Raw genomic sequence first — 13,506 nt, forward strand, 5'->3', positions numbered from 1 at the left:
TCCAATCGCATGCGTTTCCCATTCGGAAGCACAGCCCTCAGACCAGGTCCTCATCCCCGCTGAGGCACAGACTGAGTGATAAATTTGTACTGATTAACATCTTCTTCCTGGAGCCTTGCAGTCACCCTGAATACATTGCGTTTATGGCTGTTGTCATTGGTTATTTGTACCTGGGTAGTGTTTAGGAAACTGTCATATATCAGGATCCCATTGAGTCAGGCTCGGTACGAATAATAAAACAACTCTGCAGACCTTACAGTTAATGACTTAACTAATTACTCTAATTAATCTGTGCAAAAATTGGAGATTTTGCCCTCAGACCTTTCGAAAAATTAGTAAACATATGTTGTCCTTTCTTCTGTCTGTGTTCTCTATCCGTAGGTTTTTCTCTGCCCTTGATTATATGGAAGCACAAGACTAGCCATGCCAGGAATGAGAGTGGCACAGAATTCCCGTGTAGCCCTTATTTACTCCAAGTACCTTCTGATGTCTGTTCATCCCCTGAGCCGTGGAGGGTGGGCTGGTACTGAGCAGTGCTCAGGGGTTTTCTTTGGAGCAGCAGGGATCTGCATTGACTGCCAGAAGGGTGAGGATTGTTTGGTCTGTTTGTGGAGCCCGTTGGCTTTCGTCTCTGCTTTCAAAGGCTTGCTCCAGGAAGGACTGATTTGTTTGAGGCTAGTCTTGTTGAAATGGGCACCATGTTTCATAGAAGAGTATGTGTACTGGAAGTATGATGAAGTATTTGGACTAATGGACACAGTACTGTCCTTCTAAATGTAACCTCTCAGCAATCTGACCTTTTACAAAGATATACATATTTTTAGCTAGGTATTTTCTATAAGCTCGTACTGTGCCTTTCTTCCCAGTCTTGTAACTGTACTCATTTTGGAGCTTAAATCTTCCTCAGCACAAACACTCAACACAAATTAGAATTTGTCTGCATCTTCTTCACTCCCTTCTTGTGTGGATCATTAAGCATCTGTGTGCACATAGAAGAGCTTTGGTTTAATCTGCTGCATACCTGCGTGGGACAAAAATCAGTGCTGTACCATCAAGAGGTGATGACAGATACGGGTAAGGGACAGTGGTGATGTGTCAAAGGGATAACATTTCTTGTGTCTGAAATGAGGCTCCTTAAGTATGCAGCCCCAAATGGTGGTGACCCTCAAAAATTGCTCACTGTTCTAGAGAAAAAGGAATTTGTCTTAAGGCTTTCAGCAGTGAGGTGAAGAAATCCCTTCAAGTCAGACTCCCACAGAGCCATTAGCACCTTGGGTTCAGCAGTTCAGGTACTTGTTTTAATCTGCAGAAGTGGGCACAGAGAGCAGTTGCCGGTATTGCAGTGTCTTTGGGTGCTGTCATGCAGGCTGCAAGCTGCATTCCCTTTTGCCCAGGAACTGTGACATTGGTTTGTGAGCCACAGAGTGTAGTTTAACTCACGCAAATTAATAAGTTGCTCTGGAGTTCATGTGGTGCATAGCAAGGCAGCAGCAGCACATCACACTCATGGGCTCCCTCTGCATTCCGTCCAGGGAAAACTTTCACAGGGTTATGAAGCTGAACTTCGATTTCAGACTTAAAAGTCCTGCAGTCTTTGTTTCAAGCCCACATACGTACCTGAATTGCATACTGATGCCAAAGCAGCACCAACCTCTGAGTGTGTTTAGTTTGGCACTTCAGAGCCTGAATTTCTGATAGTAATATGTTTTGTCAATAATTTGAAAATGGGGTGAGAGAGTATCTGCAGGAATTAATGCAAAGCACTGAAATCACACTCAGCATGGTTATTAAGGAGAAAAGGTTCTGGTCCCCAGGGCTGTTGGAGGACCTGGAACACAGAGGGGTGAGATGCCTGAGGTGAGGGCTTGGTCATGGTACAGTAGTAGAAGGAAAGGAAGGGCTGGGTGCCCAACTGGCAGATCTCCTGCCTGGCTTGAAACCACTTGACCACAGAGCCAGAAAGAAGTTCATGGGCTCAGAATCATCATGGCAGTGCTGGGTGGTTAAAGCAGAAGTGGAGGTGTGAAGTTCTGCCATGATGGAGAACTGGGTGTAGGAAAAGGCAGCACTGTTGCTCAGAATAACTTACTCCTCTTCATCCCACTTTGAGAATATTTATTTTACAAAATTTAAGCCCAAAAGATGAATTGGGAGAGCATCTTTCTGCTCCTCGCTTCCTGCTCAGCATTTCTTTGCATTGTAGATCCAAGTTCTTCTCAAATGTTGTCGAAAGGTGGCATTTCCATAATAAGTAAGCATGAAGAAATGAATGTAATGCTGTTGGCTTCTTTTTCTCTTGACCTGCATCTGGAGCTATGTTTTGCTCATAAATAAATAATTTCCCCAAAGAGAATTTGATCTCTGCAAACTCAGGATGTGTGGGAGGCTTTGTCATGGCAATGAGGAAGAAAAGGTATCTTTGGGAAAGAGTGGGGGAGGAGAATTGATGCCCACCAGCCCTTGTGTGCATTGGCAGAACGGAGCCTGCCCTGCTGGACAAGCGTGTCCCTGCTGTGCGTCCTCAGCCCTTCTTTCAGCCCAGAGCTTCTGCTGTTCACTCTGCAGCAAACATGGGATTTGTAATCCTTAAGGACATTGTAAAGTGGTACCTTCCTTTCTTGAGAAAGGACAACATCTTTTTCATGGCATCTTCTCCACAGCACCCCCGGTGCTTACTGAGCGGGGAAGGGACAGGGGGTGAGGGTTTGGTGCCTCAGTGTCTACGGCAGCAGTGTTTTCTTCTGGGAATCTGAATTCCTGGTAAACCTGACCTGGAAGGGGCAAGGAGCTGATAAATGAGGTTGCTGACCCTTGGTATTGTACAAGAGCCCTTTTATTCCCCTGAAGTCTTTTAATCTGCTTAAGGTGAGTAGGGCAGGCTTGGTGAGGCTGGTGTTAATTGCATTCCCCCCTAGAGGAAGAGCAAGAGGAAAGTATAACCCGCTGTTTGAGGAGTTGGAATATACATCCCAAATAGCTCAGGATGAGTTGGAGGATTAATTAATATCTTGTTTTTCTCCCTGTGTGTCTGAAAATATCAATGGTGAGGCTTTATTTATTTATTTGTTTGTTTATTTGCTACTTTAAGCATCAGAACAAAAAGAACAGCTGATTTCTACATGCTGTGTAGCGCAAGTTTACTCATTAGCACAGTTTTTAGGGGTAAATTAGTCTGTGTTCATGGGAGCCTGGGTGGGAGTCCAAGGGCTGATGGTGGCTGCTTCTGGGTAGGTCTGAGCTGTAACTTGGCCCAATCATTGACCTCAGTGGGACAGAAATACGTCCCTGGTAGAATGACAGGGAAAGAAGGGCTGTATGCTGGAGGGCTGGGGAATGGCCAGAGGATTGAGGTGCAAATTGCATCTGTGCTGGAAGCCTTGGCACCATGGCAAACATAGGGCAGATCCTAACAGAGAAGAGGTTTGGCAAGGACAAGGATTCATCAGACCTCTCCTATTCCCCTTTCTGCACTAATCCTTTCTAGCTAAGTCACCTTGGACCGACTATTTTCTGTGTTTGACTGTCTGGAAAATGAGTGGGGTGTGCTTTCAGGTCTGTTCTCTTGGAGTGCCAAGTGCAATGGGACTGAGAGGCTGTTGTACCACATACCCTGCTGTACGGTGTGTTCTACAGGGTGAACAAGGGCAGTCCTACTTCAGGTGGCTTAAAATCCGAGTCTCATCTTTAGCTCCCTCTCAGGAGTGCTTTGAGCATTAATTATGTTTTTAAAGCACTTAGTGCCTATCATCATCCTCTTTCTCTAGCAACACAAAGTTAAACAGTCACGGATCTGTGACCTCTTAGGAACAGTTGCCAAAGCTGCACCTGATGGCTCTGCCACCAGCATCCAACTCATAAATTTGCGCTGACAGTAGAGAGCATGCTGAGGTTCTCCTTCGTGGAGACCTGTGTCTGGCATTTAAGCATATACTTGACTTACACACTCGAATGCTTTCACCAGATTCACTAACCTAATTTTGGAAACTACTTAAGCGAGGCTCTGCCTTCACCACTAGCAATACAGAGACAGGATGGAGCAATTCCAGTCTGCTATCTGAGGTTGTGCTTGTGTTCACTGTGATAACACACACATTACATAAAACACCTTAGACCCATTAACAGTGGTATTTTGGAGGATGCAGATGTGTAAGAGAACAGAGGCATCGCAGTGGAGAGTATTTCTCTCTGATGACCAAATTAATGTCTTTATTTCTGTTCTTAGATGTTGCGAGTCATAGTGTGTCACCCCTATGACCCATTAGCAAAGCACAAGCAGATGGGAAGAAATGTGAAGAGCAGAAGCACTCTCTGGGGTGTCCTGTGAGTCTGAGAGCACGGAATGCACACCAGTAAAGCAACAATAAATTGTTTCAGCTGCTGAGTGAGAACAGCGTCTGAGCGCAGCCAGAGCAAGTATTATAAAAGAAATTAAGTGCACTAAGCAAAACCCTGTAAAATAGACTTTCTTGACCTTAAAAAGTAGCAAGTTCACAACTCAGCAAAAGGCAGTTGGTCGGAAGAAGCGTATACAAAACTTAGTGAAGATGCTTGTGTTAACCCTGAGCATAATAATTGCATGTTGGAGTTAAGAAGCTTTTATTTATTCTGAGAAAGCCCGCTGTGGACAATATCTTCTTTAATAACCTCGCTCTTTACTGGTTTAGTGAACAGGTTTAGGGGTAGCCCAGGGAAGGATGGTACAGAGCAAATGGTCCCTGTGCAGAAACCTGGGAGCACACAGAAGAGGCGTCTGAAAAACATTGTACAGTGTTTGTGACTGTGCAGTGCCACGTGCCTTTCTGTCACTGATGCCCAGCTTTTTGGTAGAGCATTTCACTGTACTCTTGGGTTAGAAATACCACCTGTGCTTGCCTCGCTCCCTTCCCAAGTGAGAATTAGGGAGCAAGAAGGAAGATTTTACAGTCTTTCTGCTGCAGCAGTTTGGTGACTGATTCCATTTCTGTGCCCTGTCCTTCCTTTGGCTCCCAGTGGCTCTGCATGTGTCATGGGGCTAACAAAGTGTGTCACCTGTTGTATAACTAAAATGCCCCAGACAACACCAGCTAGCCTGCACTAGAGTTGGGTATCTCCCAGTTTCCTTCCTTGCTGCGTGGCCCTTAACAGGCTGACAACCATAGAGAAAGGAAGTGTTTTACAAGGAACACGAACATGCATTGGCAGAAATGACAGACCCTAACGGCTTGTTGTGGAGATGCATCAGCAAATATCAGATTCCTGATAATGAGAATGTAGAATATGATTTTTAACCTTTGAGTTCAAGTTAATGTTGGCTCGTGGTTTCATGAGTTCCATTCTTTTCCCACTTCCAGATTTCTTTGAGGGCTGTGAGGGGTGAGCGCAGACTGCAGTGCCCAAAGAAGTTGAATTTTACTCTGGAGCATAAAAGCAGGTGCTCCGAGCCCACCGAAAGGCTTGGCTGGCCCTGAGTTTCTGTCTGATGCGGGTAGGAGTGACTGCTGAGGATGAATAGCTGGCAGGATGGCCCTCACAAACCTCTGCATCAGCGCAAATGAGAGAGATGATGATCTGCTGCCGAGAGCAGAAGAGTTTGGGAACTTGAGCTGTCTTAACTATGAGAGAAGTTATAATGAGGAATGTCTCCTAATTTTCCTTTGTGCTTTCTGGTGCTTGAACTGGGTCTCAGAATAAATGAGACCTCCACATGCTGCTGCTGCCAGCTTTTCTGAGCGCGTCCTGCATGTGCCTGGGGCTGCTGCTGTGCTGATTCCCACATGGTTCTAATGGGAAAGCAAGATGGTTTGTAGTTGCTTGAATTTCAGTCTGGCTTGTAAGAACAAAGTTGCTGAGAACTGCTTAATTACTCCCAAATGACCTCTTGGCTGACCAGTACAAAAATGCAAGCATTCATTCTACCCTTGACTTTTCTCATTCAGGCTCCCGTGTCCCAGCTGTGTGATATTGCGCCAGGTCAGCTGGGTTGTGTGGGAATAGCTTGGGTGCCTCAGCAAAGTCCATCAGATGCAGAGCTGGCACTTCTGTGTTTGCAGAATCAATACTCCATTAGGAGCATGGGCCAGGGGCCTTGTCTCTCTTTTGAATGGTGATGCACCCTAAATTGATTTTGGAAGTTGCTGGAACAGTACCGTGTTGTTAATATGAAGTCCTGTCATGTTTTACATTGTACTACATTGCTAAGCTATTAATATAGACTCTCCTTAAAATATTTCTTTCTTTTAGGTAGCTATACATTAACTCATTGCAAACGTGGTGCTGGACGAAGCTTTTAGTGCTGCTCTTTAACCTCACTGCTGCCATCAGCATGAAGAGAAGCCATGGTACCTCATCCCTGGACACAGATTCACTTCTCATGGAGAATCTGTAATAGGAGTTGCGTGCCTTGAGCCCACTTTTGTCTCTAGCTGAGTGTCCTCCTTACTTTCTTATTGCTACCTGTGTGCAGCGGTGTTTTCTGATGGCTCCTGCCAAGTTAAAATAACAGTGAGAAGATTGCTTTAGAGTGTTTTAAACACTTGATGGAAATTCATTGCTGTGTGTTGGTGGGGAAGTGGTTGTGCCTGCATCCTGTAAGATTGAATGGCTGAAAGCAAGCCTTAGGCAGAGCTTAATAAAGTGAGCTCTCTGGAGCTCTTGAACATCTTGAACATGGATGCAGTGTGCCTGGAGTCAGCTGTCTCTCTAAATGATCTCAATGATGTTTTCGACCCTGATTTTCCTTTTGCTTAAACCCTTTTGATCTACTACTACTTGTTGGGTTGTTGTTGGTTTTTTTTCCCTCTTCTCAAGTAAAAGCATATATTTCCAGAATACAGTGGTACCGTGTGTTAGTCAGAGATATAAATCTGTATTCGTGTCATAATGTGAAGGGAGACTGCTGCAACACATTCTTTTCTTTGCCTCTCTGCAAACGCACTTCATCCATCCCCCTCCACAGATCCGAGTCTGTTATCTGGAACTGCAAGTAAGATGCTGGTGCTACATATGTCATTCCTCTACATGGCAACTGCTTCAAATACATCAATACCTCGCCTGCTAAAAGTGCATCCTTTTCACAGCACGCGTGTCTTGTCCCTGCTGATGTAATGATGTGGCTTATTATGGCGTATTTAATTGCAGTGAGCGTGATGAGCTGCCTGCCTGTCACAGGAATCCCTTTTCCTCCAGTTGATGTGGAGATGCAAACCCCGGTGCTGAGCACCACGTGCAGTGGGGCACAAGGAGGAGGTGGGAGACGTGCTGGAAAGCCACATCCATTGGAAATCCCCATGTTCAGCTGTCATCAGTTTGAGATGAACCTTTACTGACCAGGTCTGATTGGCGCCTTGGTTTGAACATCTCATCTGAAAGGCACAGCTGCTGGGGTGGTGATGTTAGTGCTGGGGAAGAGCATTGCTCTCATTAAACTGCCAGGAGCTCCTCACACACGTCCTGGCTTTTCCTTGGGATATTAATCACCTTCACTCTTGTCTTTTGTATCCAAATTAGATGTTTATGCATGAGCCTCCTGCCTATTTTCCCTGCTAACACGCAGAGAGCTTTTCTTAGCCTGATCTCCTTGGTCTCCTGATTCAAAACCAGTTCTGTTGCTAAATCCTGCATTTTTTTTTTTTCTTTCCTGACAAGTAACATAAAAATGTTCAGCAGAATCATAGGTGCTAATAATATCTCTGGGTTTTCAGAGAGCATACATCTGTGTCTAAGCTCTTCTACTAGTCCCAGGTTTTAGAGTTAACTCTATCAATCCTTTGAACCAAACGGCCTCAGCTGGTTGAAAGATTCCTGTTATTTTGTGCCCGAGGTGAATCACGATCAGGAAATTCATTTTCAGGCACAACTTTGTAGTGCAATGGCTGGAACAGGGCAAGGCTGGCTTTGAAATTCTCCCGAGGACCATATTCTCTCTGCAACAGGTGCCAGTGTTCCCTCTGGCTCTGAAGGTAATTGCTCTGTGTTTCCATTTCCATATAGATAAGAAAACTTCAATTACCCATGTGTGTATGTGTATACATATAAATGCTTGTAAATGTATATTTATATTAAACATTTCAAACCAGTCTCTAAACTCTTTGCAGTTTGAGAGCACGATCTTCATCCATCATTTTCAGAGAGTACAGAGTAGGAAGGAACCTTGGAAGTTGCCCTGCTGCTCCCTGTGTGGGTTCAGCTGGTGCTTACATCCTTCTGGATGCAGATGTTGATATAGCCTGTCCTTAAGTGCATTTACTTAGGAGCTGTGGCCATCCTGGGCAGCCTGTTTTGGTGCTTGCCTACCTGGGCTGCTGGAAAACTTGTGATTCTCATGCCCATTCATCATAGTGACGTCAGTGAGCTCTGATCAGCTGGATGAGCACATTTTACTAAGAACTATTCAGTTTTTCACCTACACCAGAGTTTCCTTAGACATCAAACGTTGGATTGCAGGTAAGCTGCATTGTATTTTCAGTTCACCTGTGCCTGGCTGGAATCCCTGCTTACCAAGCATGGGCCCATCAGGATCCATCAGCTGCTTTCTCAGGCTGCCTTCTGTCATTTAGTGTGAAGCCAAAGGTTTGAAGTCTTCTTGCAGCCGCCCTCTGCTAGTTGTGGTGTTGAAGTTTCTCTCTGCAGCAAACCAACATGTCATCTGCATGGTTCAGGTGTGCTAATTGGAGAAGTTCCGTCCAAATGGAAGCAGATAGCAGCGGTCCTTTGTGAGGGGGATTGGTGCAAAGACTGTTCAGTTTTGATGCTAAGGACATGCTGGCTTCTGGTGAGCGATCAGCTCTGGGTAAAACATTCCTGTCATCTACACTGAATGAAATGGCGTGGGGTTCAGGTGGACTCCACTGGCCCTGCTGAATACTATTTTAAGTTTGTTTGTAAAATGTGTGGGGTTTATTTTTTATTTTTCCTCCAAAGAAAGTGATCTCGTGTCTTGCAGTGCTTCTACTGCTGCATTGGGTGCCTTTTGTGAGAGCTGAAGGATGCTCTGGGGAAGGAGAGAGTGCAAAGGGAGGCTGATGGAGCCGGATGGGTTTTGTACTGCCTGGGCAGCTTCCATTGCCCTTGTAGCACAGAGAGCTGTATGCTAAGCAGATGTGACCTGCAGTCAGAGGAAAGGGCATTATTTAATGTAATAAACAAGTCTGAGCAAAGCCTGGGTAAAAACATAGTGGAAAAACTGCTGCAGGGAGAAAAAATAAAATGTGTTTGTAGGTCTCCGGCTCCACCAAAGCTGCAAAGGAAAATTGGTGCCTGTTAGTCTGCCAATTACCCTTATCTTTAATGAGCCTTCCTTTTAATAGGCTATATTTGCAGCGTTCAGCAAGACAACACTCAAAACTACAGCAGTTTTCCATAATTTCCAGCGTTACCTATGACATTCACCCTCTGGTATCTATTCTAGTTTCTTGTACAATACCCCTGAAAGTCTATATCCACTGCATCATTTCTTTCCATCTTGGCTGGGAGGTCAGAGGGAAGCAGTATCAGCAGTGTAACATGCAGCACATATCAGGCCATCTTCTCTGTCGTTCTTTTCCTGAGTTGGGGATTTCTGTTTAGCCCACAGACCCCTGGCAGGAGTGAAGCTGTGATGGTACCTGTGATGATCCCTGCAAGAGCCATCCGGGCCACTCCATGCAGCGCAGCTCGGATGAGCAGTGCTCTTCAGACATGGCCTTTGGTGTTCTCTTTCTGCATCCTTTATTTTCAGTTTGAGGGCTGTCTCTTGTATTTATCACTCCTTGAGAAGGAAGGGCTTTGTTATTGTGTGGTTACAGATATGTGCCTTGAAGTCCAGACTGCGTGCTCTATAACTCACGTATTAGGATGGCATAAATAAATGCTGAAGGATGCAACTTAAAATTCTTGCCCATTCTTTGCCTTTTCAGAAATCTTTCCTATGTTATTTCTTCTCATTCTTCCCTTTCTCCACCTTCAGTTTTCAGGCTCAGGACCTCTGTTTGTCAGTTTCCGCTGCCCTTCTCTATTCCCCAGCCTTAACAAAGGACATTTCCCTTGCTATAAGTTTGTATGGGGAGGGTTAACGTTTTCTTTCATCTAGGCTGACACATAGCAAAATGCTTTTCCAACAGGCCTGCTGCCTGGGGAGCCTGTTTGGCTGGGCACTTTATAAATGAAGGCCGTGTATCACACTGTATTGCATTTTACCAAAGGTTTTCTCTATCCCAGAAAGCTCCTGTCTCCCAGTGAAATATACTGCTGGTTTAAGAAGGGAATAATATATTTACTGTAACTGTCTAGGAATGCTTTGGCTCTGGAGATGAAATTTTTATATTGTTTTGAAAAAAAAAACACAGACCAACAACTCTTTGTCGGTCCTCAGGGAATGCAGTGTGGTGGTTCCAGCAGGAGGGGCTCCGATATTAGCAGGCGAAAGTGGTGTCTTTCCTTCCTGCTGTTCCTGCAGCATGAGAGCAGTACATGCCTCTTGTTTCAAAGCTTGGATGTTTCAAGAGGCTTTGAGGAAAAACATCCTTTCATTTTTAAGCTAGTTGTTGGGTGAATGAAGCTCAGAACTGCTCAGAGCTCTAATCTGTGTTGGGCATTCAAACCAGATGCAGCCCATTTCTGTCTCATGGACTTGTAAATTCACTAGAGAGTCTCCCAAGGATCAGCCCTTCTGTGGGGGATTAGTGCTGTTTATCACTATAGATAGGCTGAAACAGGCATCAGGAAAGATGTTTTGCCAGCATTTCAGCACTCCTGCTTTGGTGCTTGCCCAGAATGATAACAGATCAGTTTCTGACTGTTCTTATATCTTAGCCCTATTCTTCGAGGAAATAAGCTGGTGCAGTTATTTGCTCGTCTTTGCTCTTTGTGTCTCTGTGCTGTGGCACTGCAGGCCAATTTCAAGCAGCTTTGGCAGAGGGCTGGAGGTTCTCAAAGTGCAAAGACACTGCAAGCATATTGCTGCTAGCAGGCCACAGCAGACGGCTGCTGAAAACCAGCCCTGGGCAGCTGTGTGTTGGGAGCAGCTGGCTTCAGAGGTGATTTTGCCTCTCTGCTTCTGCACCACCACAGGCACTTAATTGTTCAGTGCAGCATTTGAACACAGTACTGGAGACTGCTGATTCTTTGAGGACCAAATGGTGTTTCCATGCTGACTGTGATGGGCAAACAGAAAATGAAAGAAGATGCACATGCTGCCTGCAGGAACCTGTGCTTTGTGGCTTCGTGTTCCCAGACAGTTTGCTTGGTTCTGCTGGCTGGAGCCTGCAGGCGTCAGTGGGGAATCCCTGGCTGTGCTGAGGACGATGTCTGAAGTTTTGTCAAAGCTGTTTAAGGCTTCTGGAATTGTGTCCTCCTTTGTGCAGCCCTGAAACTGAATGAGTACAAGCAAATGAGTGAATGCATTGGCCGACTGAGAGTTGCGTTAAGCATTCTTTTTTACTTCTGCCTCTCCTGAGGCATCCTTTCAGCTAGCTGGAAGCCAGCTCTGTTTGGACATGAGTTATCTTTCCTGTCAGACATCAGCTGAATTGTGTGGCACGTGCCACACAGCAAAGTGATGCTCCAGCTGCACCAATGAACCCTTCTGGCAGCCTCGACTGGAGGGTGCCATGTTTAACCATGAACGCCTGCATCTCCCACTTGCATGGCAGCTGGGAACTGTGACTGTCCCTGTGGGTGATTTTGCTATTGTGGCATTGGAAGAGAGACCAGCAGCAGTTTATCTGCAGGAACGAACTTTGGGGAAGGTAATGAGTGAGTCGAGATAAATGGATGCTGGTGTGTGTATGCATCTAGTTGTCACGACTGCAGTCTTGGAAAAAGGCAGTTAATGGCATTATGAGCTTGTCAGTCAGAGCTGCTACATGTGAAGTCATGTCCTGGCGTTTCTCTGGTGCCTCTGCAGTCGGCAGAGAGGCATCATTTTGCCAGACCTGGAAGTCACTGGGGAGCTGCTGCCTTGTGACAGATGGGTCTGGAACAGCTCTTCCTGCTTCTTGCCTGTATTTTGGGAGATGTGAAGCATGCACCATCCCCTTTTATATCTTTCTAATGGAGTAAAAGCACAGATGAGCAAGTTAAGGAGGTTATCCTTGTGCTCTCCTCTAGTTTGCTGCACTGTGCCCAGCCTGCAAATCCCCTGCAGATGAATTCATTGGTGAAGATGTCCTTGAAGCTGTCCCGTGAAGCTGGGACAGCTGGCTCCCTTGGCTGTTGGTGAAAGCTACGTTCTTCCTGTCTGTTTTCAGGTATTTCACCTAGATAATCAGGAGCACAGTTGCATCGTGCAAGGCAGAGATGATCATGCCTGGAAGCTGATTCAGTTCTTCTGGTGTTTCAGTTAATCTTGGAGGAAGGAGTCTCTCCCTGTTGCCTTCAAGTAGGGAGCTCCATCTATGGAGCCTCTGCCAGCCTCTCCTGCTCTGAAAGCCTCTGCTTCTGTGCAGCCCTTCTTACAGGCACGTAGATTCAGAGCACCATGAGCAAAAGCACCAGGGAAGTGAGAAGTCTACTGAAATGAGCGAAGAAAAGCAAAATCAAGCTTGAAAAGGAAACTGTAGATTCTGAAAAGCGCAGTTGGAGGGGTGTCATAGCGCTGTGTGAAATCGTTCTGACCAAGAAACAGAATTGCTGTGCAATAGGACAGTTTCTACCAGCTGGTTTTTTGGAAGAAGCATTTCATGGGGGGAGATGAAGAAGGGGGAATTTTATAAACTGAATTCTCTTCTAATGTATCTGTTAGCGATAAAGCTCTCAGCTGATAACAGAGGAGGATGTTTTGTCTTTTTGGACAGGAGGCAGGGCATGATCTAGGAGACACTGAGGAAATGTATGCATTGTCAGGTGTGCCATTCCTGAGCAAAAAATACCGAGTTTTGAGAAAACAAATGGGCATTTCCAGAGCATTGTGTTTTTTGTGAGAATGTTTTTAAAAAATACCAAGTTTGTGCTTTTGTCTGTCTCTCATGGCTCTCTACAACTCTCTGAAGGCAGCTTGCAGTAAGGCGTGGATCGACCTCTGCTCCCAGGTCACAGTGATAGGATGAGAGGTGACGGCCTCGTGTTGTGCTGGGGACATTCAGGTTGGATTTTGGGAAAAACTTCTCCAACAGAGCAGTCAGGCACTGCCACAAGGATGGGGTTACTGCCCCTGGAGGTGTTCAGAGCTGTGGAGCTGTGGCACTGATGGATGTGGGCAGTGGGCATGGTGGGGTGGGTTGGCAGTCAGACTTGGTGATCATAGAGAGCCTTAATGATTTTGTGATCTGTCTGGCAGCAAAGGCATTTCATGATGGCAGCATGGATACCTAATCCATCCCCATGTCACAGCCAGCTTCTCCTTGCAGATGATTTGTTATTACAGTCTTCAGATGCAATCTAATCAAAGCCAGTGAGGTCTGAGGCTCCATCAGCTCTCAGAAGCTCTGGGCTGTTTGGAGGTACCTTGTCAGAACGAATAATAACAACAGTTTACATCCAAGTATTTCAAACTGTGGTTTACATTCAGAGGTGATTTTCTTACTGCCTCACAGTACTGCTTTTTAAGGAAGT

The 13,506-nt window shown here is 45.6% G+C and overlaps 1 protein-coding gene across 1 annotated transcript in view; it reads left to right on the forward strand.

Annotated features, from left to right (window-relative positions):
* The window catches only part of GALNT17 (polypeptide N-acetylgalactosaminyltransferase 17), a 188,897-nt gene that overhangs the window by 32,100 nt on the left and 143,291 nt on the right, over positions 1–13,506 (forward strand). The window lies entirely within an intron of this gene.

This window comes from Lagopus muta, chromosome 20 (assembly GCF_023343835.1).
Source record: "Lagopus muta isolate bLagMut1 chromosome 20, bLagMut1 primary, whole genome shotgun sequence".
Lineage (NCBI taxonomy): Eukaryota > Metazoa > Chordata > Aves > Galliformes > Phasianidae > Lagopus > Lagopus muta.